Here is a 10,252-nt window from a genome sequence, read left to right as displayed (position 1 = left end):
TTTTTTTTTTTTTTTTTTTTTTTTTTTGAGACGGAGTCTCGCGCTGTCGCCCAGGCTGGAGTGCAGTGGCGCGATCTCGGCTCACTGCAAGCTCCGCCTCCCGGGCTTACGCCATTCTCCTGCCTCAGCCTCCCGAGTAGCTGGGACCACAGGCGCCCGCCACCTCGCCCGGCTAGTTTTTTGTATTTTTTAGTAGAGACGGGGTTTCACCGTGTTCGCCAGGATGGTCTCGATCTCTTGACCTCGTGATCCGCCCGTCTCGGCCTCCCAAAGTGCTGGGATTACAGGCTTGAGCCACCGCGCCCGGCCTAAATTTTTTTTATTTATTAATTTTTTTTTTTTTTTTTTTAGACAGGGTCTCACTCTGTCACCCAGGATGGAGTGCAGTGGCGCGATCTCGGCTCACTGCACTCTGCGTCTCCTGGGCTTAAGCAATTCTCCCACCTCAGCCTCTTGGGCAGCTGGGACTACAGGCATGAGCCACCACACTCAGCTAATTTTTGTATTTGTTGTAGAGACAGGGTTTTGCCATGTTGCTTAGGCTGGTCTCAAACTCCTGAGGTCAAGCTATCCACTGGTCTGGGCCTCCCAAAGTGCTGGGATTACAGGTGTGAGCCACCACGCCCAGCCAGCTTTTCATTTTCTTAATAGTTTTTTTTTGGAAGAACAAAAGCTTTCCACTTTGATAAGGTCCAATTTGTCAATTTTTTTCTTTTATGGTTCATGTTTTTTGTGTCTTAAGAAATCTTTGCTGAATGCAAGGTCACAAAGATCTTCTTTTATGTTTCCTACATTTTAGAGCATTAGCTCTTATTTTTAGTTTTATGACCCATTATTTATGATGTAACAGCTGAGGTTCATTTTTTGGCATATGGCTTCCAATTGTTCCAGCAATACTTGTTAGAAAGACTAAGATTTCCCCCATTGAATAACCTTAGTACCTTTGCTAAAAATTTGTTTGCCATAAACGTGTAAGCCTGCAAGCATACGAAGGGATGAACATCATTAGTAATTAGGGAAATGCAAATTGAAACTACAATAAGATTCTACTTCATACCCACTCAGAAAACTATAATTAAAAAAAGACAGGCTGCTGGGAATGTAAAATGGTGTAGTCACTTTGGAAAGCCATCTGGCAGTTCCTCAAAATATGGACACATATTTACCATGTGACCGTCAGTTTCACTCCTAGGTATCCTCTTGTTCATAGCAGCATTATTCAGAATAGCTCGAAAACAGAAACAGCCCAAATACTCATCAGCTAATGAGAAGATAAACAAATTGTGGTATAGTATGTAAGTACAATGGAATATTATTCAGCCATAAAAAGGAATGAAGTACCGATACATGCTAAAACATTATCTTGAAAACATAACACTAAGTGAAAGAAGCCAGTCTGAAGAAACCTCATGTTACATGAGTCCATGTATATGAAATGTCTGGAGTTGGCAAACTACACAGACAGAAAGCAGAGTAACAGTTGCCTCGGGTAGGGGTGAAGTGGTGGTATAAGGGGAAATGGGAAGTAATTGCTAATGGGTTCCAATTGTTTCCAGTGAGGTTTCTTTTTGGGAGAAGAGAATTTTTTTTTTTTTTTTTTTGAGACAGTCTGTCTCTGTTGCCCAGGCTGCAGTGCAGTGGCACGATCTTGGCTCACTGCATCCTCTGCCTCCTGGGCTCAAGCAATCCTCCTGCCTCAGCCTCCCAAGTAGCTGGGAACACAGGCACGCACAACCACGCTCAGCTAATTTGTGTGTGTGTGTGTGTGTGTGTGTTTTGGTAGGAATGGGTTTTCCTAGGCTGGGGGAGAGAAATTTTCTAAAACTAGGTTGTGGTGATGCTGCAGGACCCTCTCAATTTATTAAAAACCATTGACTTGTATACTTTATTTTTCTATGAACTTTGTAGAGAAGTAGATTTGTGTACTTTAAGTGGGTAAATTGTATGGTATGTGAATTATACCTCAATATGGCAGTTTTTTAAATCCCCCCCCCCTACAATTGTTGAATTTAAAAGATTGTTCTGGCTGGGCATGGTGGCTCATGCCTATAATAGCACTTGGGGAGGCTGACGGGGGAGGATCACTTGAGCCTATGAGGTCAAGGCTGCAGTGAGCCATGATCATGCCATGCACTCCAGCTTGGGCAACAGAGCAAGACCCTGTCTCAAAATAAAATAAAGTTTTGTTCCTTAAAGTTATATTCTTGTTTCCACCAGTACTATAAAACAATTATTTCCAGTGTGTGAAACAGCAGCGGTCTGTCTTCCCTCTGACATTGTTAAAATTTTTTCTAAAGTCACAACACACACACGTAGGCATACTGAGAAAGAAAAAAAAGTTTAGTAAGTAAGTTTAGTAATTTTCTTTCATGGGTCAATTACATAAAGAAACAGCAAGTTAAGTAAAAATAAAGTATAGTGGAGAAACTGTAGAGCACTGGGAATCCCTGCTGACCTGAGTTTCAGTCTGGTTGTTCCCCTGACGCATGGGTGTCACCTGACCAGTGAGAATATGGAACTGCTGCCTCCCCAAACCCTCCTGGTACAGGAAGACTTCAATCCTGTGGCCTTCCAAGTTCTCCTGCATATCATCCTGTGTTTTTTTATTAGAAACAACATTTCCCCAGAGGTTTAATTTCTGCTTTGAAAGATCTATTTGAAAGAGTCAAGATATAGTTAAGAAGGAAGGAATGTGCCATCATCTGTGTGTTTAAAATTCTGTTTTGAAGCCAGGCGTGGTGGCTCACGCCTGTAATCCCAGCACTTTGGGAGACAGAGGCGGGTGGATCCCCTGAGGTCAGGAGTTCAAGAACAGCCTGACCAATGTGGTGAAACCCTGTCTCTACTAAAAGTACAAAAATTGGCCAGGTGTGGTGGTGGGCACCTGTAATCTCAGCTACTCAGGAGGCTGAGGCAGGAGAATTACTTGAGCCCAGGAGGCGGAGGTTGCAGTGAGCCAAGATCGCACCACTGTACTCCAGCCTGAGTGACAGAGTAAAACTCCATCTCAAAAAAATAAAAATAAAACAGTCTGTGAACTCAGAAGGCATACAATTCTTATAAACACTTTTCAGTGTATTAAACTTATGATGTTACACATTTGACAGTGCACTTTGTAGAAATTCTAAGTATTTAGTAGCTAAACCTAAAAAAAGTGCACTCAATTTTTAGCTCACTACATACCTGTGACCGGTTGTGTCAATATTTGCAAATCAATAGGACTTGTATTTACTTGATCACTCCACGCTCCGGATGCTTCTTTATTCACTGACTGGAATTACAGGAAAATCATGCCCAAGTAAACTTTGGATTCAAGCATTTCTTATGGCTATGGAGAGGCTCTATTCAACCACAGCCCAGCCCCTTTCCTCACCAAGAGTAAGGGGATGGCAGAGGCTCTCCTCAAGTACTGAGGAGGTGGTCTGTATTTTTCCTATGTGCTCTCCTGGGCCTAGATTCAATCTTGCTCCTCTGGCTGGATATGACCCAGGTGGTAGTGGGGATGGCAGCGTATCTTGTTCACTCCAGCCGAGACTCTATTCCATAATGTCCCTCTGGCCTAGCAACTTAGTCTCTAAGTGAACTCTAGCTCAGTGAAAGGGACAATATTCCCCAACTGGGGATATCCCACAGGAAGAGGGTTGACTAGAAAGAAGGCCTGCCTCTGCTCAAACTCCAGACCGAGCTACAGGTTTCTCTTGTCCCCAGCCTGTCACCTCCATAAGCCCTGCTCATGGCTGCTGAGGGGCTTGTCTTCTGGCCAGTTCTGGCTGCTACCCTCTCCTGTCACCAGGGCTGTTGTGCAGTAAGGATGGTATGAGGCATAATTGCTAGTCAAGACCAAGAATGTGAGTTATTGCTAAGTTTCTCATACATGATATCAGTAATATGGTTATACTGGAAAATGTCCATTTTTAGGATACGCATGCTGAAGTTTTGAGATTAAGTGTGATATGGCTTGAGTGTCCCCACCCAAATCTCATTTTGAATTCCATGTTGTGGGAGGGACCCAGTGGGAGGTAACTGAATCATGGGGCAGGTCTTTCCCGTGCTGTTCTCGTGATAGTGAATGAGTCTCAGGAGATCTGATGGTTCTATAAGGGGATTCTAAAATTAGCTTGTGGTGATGCCAGCAGGACCCTCTCAATTTATTAAAAACCATTGAATTGTCCAGTGTCTGTACTAAAAATACAAAAATTAGCTGGGCATTGTGGCAGGCGCATGTAATCCCAGCTACTCGGGAGGCTGAGGCAGGAGAATCACTTGAACCTGGGAGGCGGAGGTTGCAGTGAGTCAAGATCACACCACTGCACTCCAGCCTGGCCACAGACTGAAACTAGGTCTAAAAAAAACAAAAAAACAAAAACCACTGACTTTTATACCTTATTTTTTCTGTGAACTTTGTAGAGAAGTAGATTTGAATACATCAAGTGGATAAATTGTATGGCATGTGAACTATAACTCAATAAGGCAGTTTTAAAATCCAAAAATACTTAATTGTTGAATTTAAGTTTGTTCCGGCTGGGCATGGTAGCTCATGCCTGTAACAGCACGTGGGGAGGCTCTTATATTCTTGTTTCCACTAGTACTATAAGGGGGAGTTTCCCTGCACAAGCTCTCTCTTTGCCTGCTGTCATCCATTTAAGACGTGACTTGCTCCTCTTTGCCTTCCACCATGATTGTGAAGCCTCCCAGCCATGTGGAACTGTACGTCCATTAAATCCTTTTTCCTGTATAAATTACCAAGTCTTGTGTATGTCTTTATCAGCAGCCTGAAAATGAACTAATACAGTAAGTTGGTACCAGTAGAGTGGTATTGAAAAGATAACCTGAAAATGTGAAAGTGACTTTGGAACTGGGTAACAGGCAGAGGTTGGAACAGTTTTGGGGGCTCAGAAGACAGGAAAATGTGGAAAGTTTGGAACTCCCTAGAGACCTGTTGAATGGCTTTTACCAAAATGCTTATAATGATATGGATAATGAAATCGAGGCTGAAGTGGTCTCAGATGAAGATAAGGAACTTGTTGGGGACTGGAGTAAAGGTGACTCTTGCCATGTTTTAGCAAAGAGACTGGTGGCATTTTGCCCTGGCCTTAGAGCTTTGTGGAACTTTGAACTTGAGAGAGATGATTTAGGGTATCTGGCAGAAGAAATTTCTAAGCAGCAAAGCATTAAAGAGGTAACTTTGGTGCTGTTAAAGGCATTCAGGTTTTTTGTTTGTTTGTTTTTTTGATATGGAGTCTCACTCTGTTGCCCAGGCTGGAGTGCAGTGGTGCAATCTCAGCTCACTGCAAGCTCTACCTTCAGGGTTCGTGCCATTCTCCTGCCTCAGCCTCCCGAGTAGCTGGGACTATAGGCGCCCACCACCACGCCCGGCTAATTTTGTTTTTGTATTTGTAGTAGAGACGGGGTTTCACCATGTTAGCCAGGATGGTCTCCATCTCCTGATCTTGTGATCTGCCTGCCTTGGCATCCCAAAGTGCTGGGATTACAGGCGTGAGCCACCACACCTGGCCAGCATTCAGTTTTAAAAGGGAAACAGAATAAAAGTTTGGAAAATTTGCAGCCTGACAATGCAATAGAAAAGAAAATCCCATTTTCTGAGGAGAAATTCAAGCCAGCTGCAGAAACTTGCATAACTTTTTTGTTTTTTTTTTTTTTGAGACGGACTCTTGCTCTGTGTCCCAGGCTGGAGTGCAGTGGCGCGATCTCGGCTCACTGCAAGCTCTGCCCCCCGGGTTCATGCCATTCTCCTGCCTCAGCCTCCCAAGTAGCTGGGACTACAGGCACCCGCCACCACGCCCGGCTAGTTTTTTGTATTTTTTTAGTAGAGACAGGGTTTCACGGTGTTAGCCAGGATGGTCTCGATCTCCTGACCTTGTGATCCACCCGCCTCGGCCTCCCAAAGTGCTGGGATTACAGGCTTGAGCCACCGCGCCCGGCCAAAACTTGCATAAGTAAGAAGGAGCCAAATGTTAATCCACAAGACAATGGGGAAAATGTCTCCAGGGCACGTCAGAAGTCTTCAAGGCCGCCCCTCCCATCACAGGTCCTAAGGCCTAGGAGGAAAAAATGGTTTAGTGGATCAGGGCCAGGGTCCCCATGCTGTGTGCAGTCTAGGGACTTGGTGCTCTGTGTCCCAGCCAATCCAGCCATGGCTAAAAGGGGCCAACACAGAGCTTGGGCTGTGGCTTCAGAGAGTCCAAGCCCCAAGCCTTGGCAGCTTCCACATAGCGTTGAGCCTGTGAGTGCACAGAAGTCAAGAACTGGGGTTTGGGAACCTCTGCCTAGATTTCAGAAGATGTATGGACACACCTAGATGTCCAGGCAAAAGTTTGCTGCTGGGGCGGGGCCCTCATGGAGAACCTCTGCTAGGGCAGTGTGGAAGGGAAATGTGGGGTCAGAGTCTCCACACAGAGTCTCTACTGGGGCACCCTCTAGTGGAGCTGTGAGAAGAGGGCCACCATCCTCCAGACCCCAAAATGGCTCCAACAGCTTGCATCATTCACCTGGAAAAGTCACAGATACTCAACACTAGCCTGTGAAAGCAGCTGGGAGGCTGCACCCTGCAAAGCACACAGGGGCAGAGCTGCCCAAGACCATGGGAACCCACCTCTTGCATCAGTGTGACCTGGATGTGAGACAGAGAGTCAAAAGAGATCACTTTGGAGCTTTAAGATTTGACTGCCCTGCTGGATTTTGGACTTGCATGGGGCCTGTAACCCCTTTGTTTTGGCCAGTTTCTCCCATATGGAACAGTTGTATTTACCCAATGCCTGTACCCCCATTGTATCTAGGAAGTAACTAACTTGCTTTTGATTTTACAGGCTCATAGAGGAAGGGACTTGCCTTGTCTCAGGTGAGACTTTGGACTGTGGATTTTTTAGTTAATGCTGAAATGAGTTAAGACTTTGGGAGACTGTTGGGAAAGCATGATTGGGTTTGAAATGTGAGGACATAAGATTTGGGAGGGCCTAAGGGTGGAATGATATGGTTTGGCTGTGTCTTTACCCAAATTTCATCTTGAATTCTCACATGTTGTGGGAGGGACCCAGTGGGAAGTAATTAAATCATGGGGCCAGGTCTTTCCTGTGCTGTTTTCATGACAGTGAATAAGTCTCACAAGATCTGATGGTTCTATAAGGGGGAGTTTCCCTGCACAAGCTCTCTCTCGTTGCCGGCTGCCATCCATGTAAGACATGACTTGCTCCTCTTTGTTTTGCACCATGATTGTGAGGCCTCCCCAACCACATGGATCTGTAAGTCCATTAAACTTTTTTCCTGGTAAATTATCCAGACTCGGGTATGTCTTTATCAGCAGCATGAAAACAGACTAGTACCAAGTGTCAAGGTACCTCACTTTCAAATAGTTCAGCAAACAAGACACACACACACACACACATATAAAACATATGCGCTGTGCATTACTGTTTTTCGCTAATTCTTTGCTTGTAAATAGCAAAATTGTGGTCAAGGGAGAGCCGGTCATAGGCTGATGTCACCAGAACTACACATGATTCTGCCAGAATGTGACTGATTAATCCTGAAAGTATTTCTGCCCTTGGCAAGGAGTGGTTGGGTGGCACAGTATCGGCCTCAGGTTTGTGTATCCAGGACCACAAACTGTTTGTAATTTACAGAGGGTACATGAAATGTGAAATAATTTGGTAGGCTAAGGTGGGCGGATCACCTGAGGTCAGGAGTTCAAGACCAGCCTGGCCAACACGGTGAAACCCCACCTCTACTAAAAATACAAAAATTGGCCGGGCACAGTGGCTCATACCTGTAATCCCAACACTTTGGGAGTCCGAGGTGGGTGGATTACTTGAGGTCAGGAGTTCATGAGGTCAGGAGTTCAAGACAAGCCTGGCCAACATGGTGAAACCCCGTCTCTACTAAAAATACAAATAAATTAGCTGGGCTTGGTGGCGAACACCTGTAATCCCAGCTACTTGGGAGGCTGAGGCACGAGAACTGCTTGAACCCAGGAGGCAGAGGTTGCAGTGAGCCAAGATCATGCCACTGCACTCCAGCCTGGGTGACAGTGAGACTGTCTCAAAAAAAAAAAAAAAAGAAGAAAAAGAAAAATAGAAATGTGAAATGAGCATGTTTAGGTGTCTGTGAGTTGAGCATTGGTTAGGAGAATGTGTAGTCCTGATAGCTGGTGTTAAAAATAACTTGAAGAGGCTGGGTGTGGAGGCTCACGCCTGTAATCCCATCCCTTTGAAAGGCCGAGGTGGGAATCACCTGAGGTCAGGAGTTTGAGACCAGACTGGGCAACACGGCAAAACTGAGTCTCTACTAAAAATACAAAAATTAGCTGGGTGTGGTGGCAGGTGTCTGTAATCCTAGCTACTCAAAAGGCTGAGGCAGGAGAATTGCTTGAACCTGGGAGGTGGAGGCTGCAGTGAGCTGAGATCACACCACTGCACTCTAGCCTGGGTGACACAGCCAGACTTCCTCTCAAATAAATAAATAAATACATAAAATAAAAATAACCTGAAGAACAAGCAAAGGGTTGGGTTTAGTTGCCAGGCAATCCTGCCACCAGTTCCCTTCAGGCTTTTTTTTTCTATGCACATTTTTTTCACATTTGAACTTTCTGGGTCTCCTTCGGTTCATTTAATATCTTACGAGTACTGTTTGTGTTGGCTGGGCAGCCTAGGACAGGCCACACAATATGCTCTGAAGCGAAAGAGGGTAGGTAGTCTTTGCCTTCAAGTATCTTACACTCTAATAAAAATAGAAAAGCATGTAGTTACCCCTCGGTGCTCATGGGCTCCACACTCCGTGGAGTCAACCAACCGTGGCTCAGATGTATTCAGGGAAGAAAAAACAACAGAACACGTCTATACAATGATAAAAGATAATACAAATAAAAAACAATACTATTTATATAGCATTTCCACTGTATTAGGGATTGTAAGTAATCGAGATCATTTAATGCATATGGGAGAATGTGCATAGGTTATTTGCAAAATATCGTTATTTTCTTTAACACAATCTTTTAAGATTCATAATCAGATCTGCAAAGATCTTTCTGCCAAATGTTTATAAATTTACTTATCATTAAATATAAATATTATCATTATCAATATTGTTTATTACATAGCAATCTCATATTCACAATATTTTAAATAATTAAAATTTATATTTAATAGTAATAAGTAATACAGGTTCCAGTGATTACAACCTGTTATCTTTGGAAGATGTTTTTCAGCCTTCCACAGGTGGGGGACATTGAAAGCTTGCTTCCGAGGGGTGACCACTGAAGTTCCTATCTGTCACCTTGAGTGGCCAGTTGAGTATTAGAACTGAGCTATATTCAAAATGATATCCTGGTTCTCTGTAAATTTAGGCTGGGGTGCTTTCTTTTGCTTACCCTGCCAGCGTAGCCACCCCAGCAGTATGCACCTGACTATTCTTGGACTTCTCAGTTGTGGGAGCCAATACATTCCTTTTTATTCTGTTAAGCCAATTTGAATTTGGTTTCTGTCACCTGCAACAGAAGTCCTGACTAAAACTGAACTTATGAAAAACAGATCTCTACAAACAAGAATAATGGTAACCAATCAGATGATCTCTTCAAAGCTTTGAATGTAGGTACGGTGGCTCACACCTGTAATCCCAGCACTTTGGGAGGCTAAGACAGGAGGATCGCTGGAGGCCAGGAGTTTGAGACCAGTCTGGCCAACATAGCAAGGCTCCTCTCTATAAAAAAAATTAAATTGGCCGGGCGCGGTGGCTCAAGCCTGTAATCCCAGCACTTTGGGAGGCCGAGACGGGCGGATCACGAGGTCAGGAGATCGAGACCATCCTGGCTAACACGGTGAAACCCCGTCTCTACTAAAAAATACAAAAAAAAACTAGCCGGGCGCAGTGGCGGGCGCCTGTAGTCCCAACTACTCGGGAGGCTGAGGCAGGAGAATGGCGTGAACCCGGGAGGCGGAGCTTGCAGTGAGCTGAGATCCGGCCACTGCACTCCAGCCTGGGCGGCAGAGCGAGACTCCGTCTCAAAAAAAAAAAAAAAAAAAAAAAAATTAAATTAAAATTTAAAAAACTTTTGTAAGAGTAGGCAGTATGAGTGAAAGCTGAAAGAACATGCAGAGAAGACAGCAATCCAGGCCTCAATGAAAAGGAACCTAACTCTTGACACCCTATCTAGGCCTCTATTCTCTTTTCTATCTTCTGCTTAGTCAGAATTTCTGCTCATTAATAACTGCAATTTATTCTCACTCCACCAGCATCATGG

Source organism: Theropithecus gelada, chromosome 2, assembly GCF_003255815.1.
Source record: "Theropithecus gelada isolate Dixy chromosome 2, Tgel_1.0, whole genome shotgun sequence".
Lineage (NCBI taxonomy): Eukaryota > Metazoa > Chordata > Mammalia > Primates > Cercopithecidae > Theropithecus > Theropithecus gelada.
Note: the sequence above shows the minus strand (reverse complement) of the source record.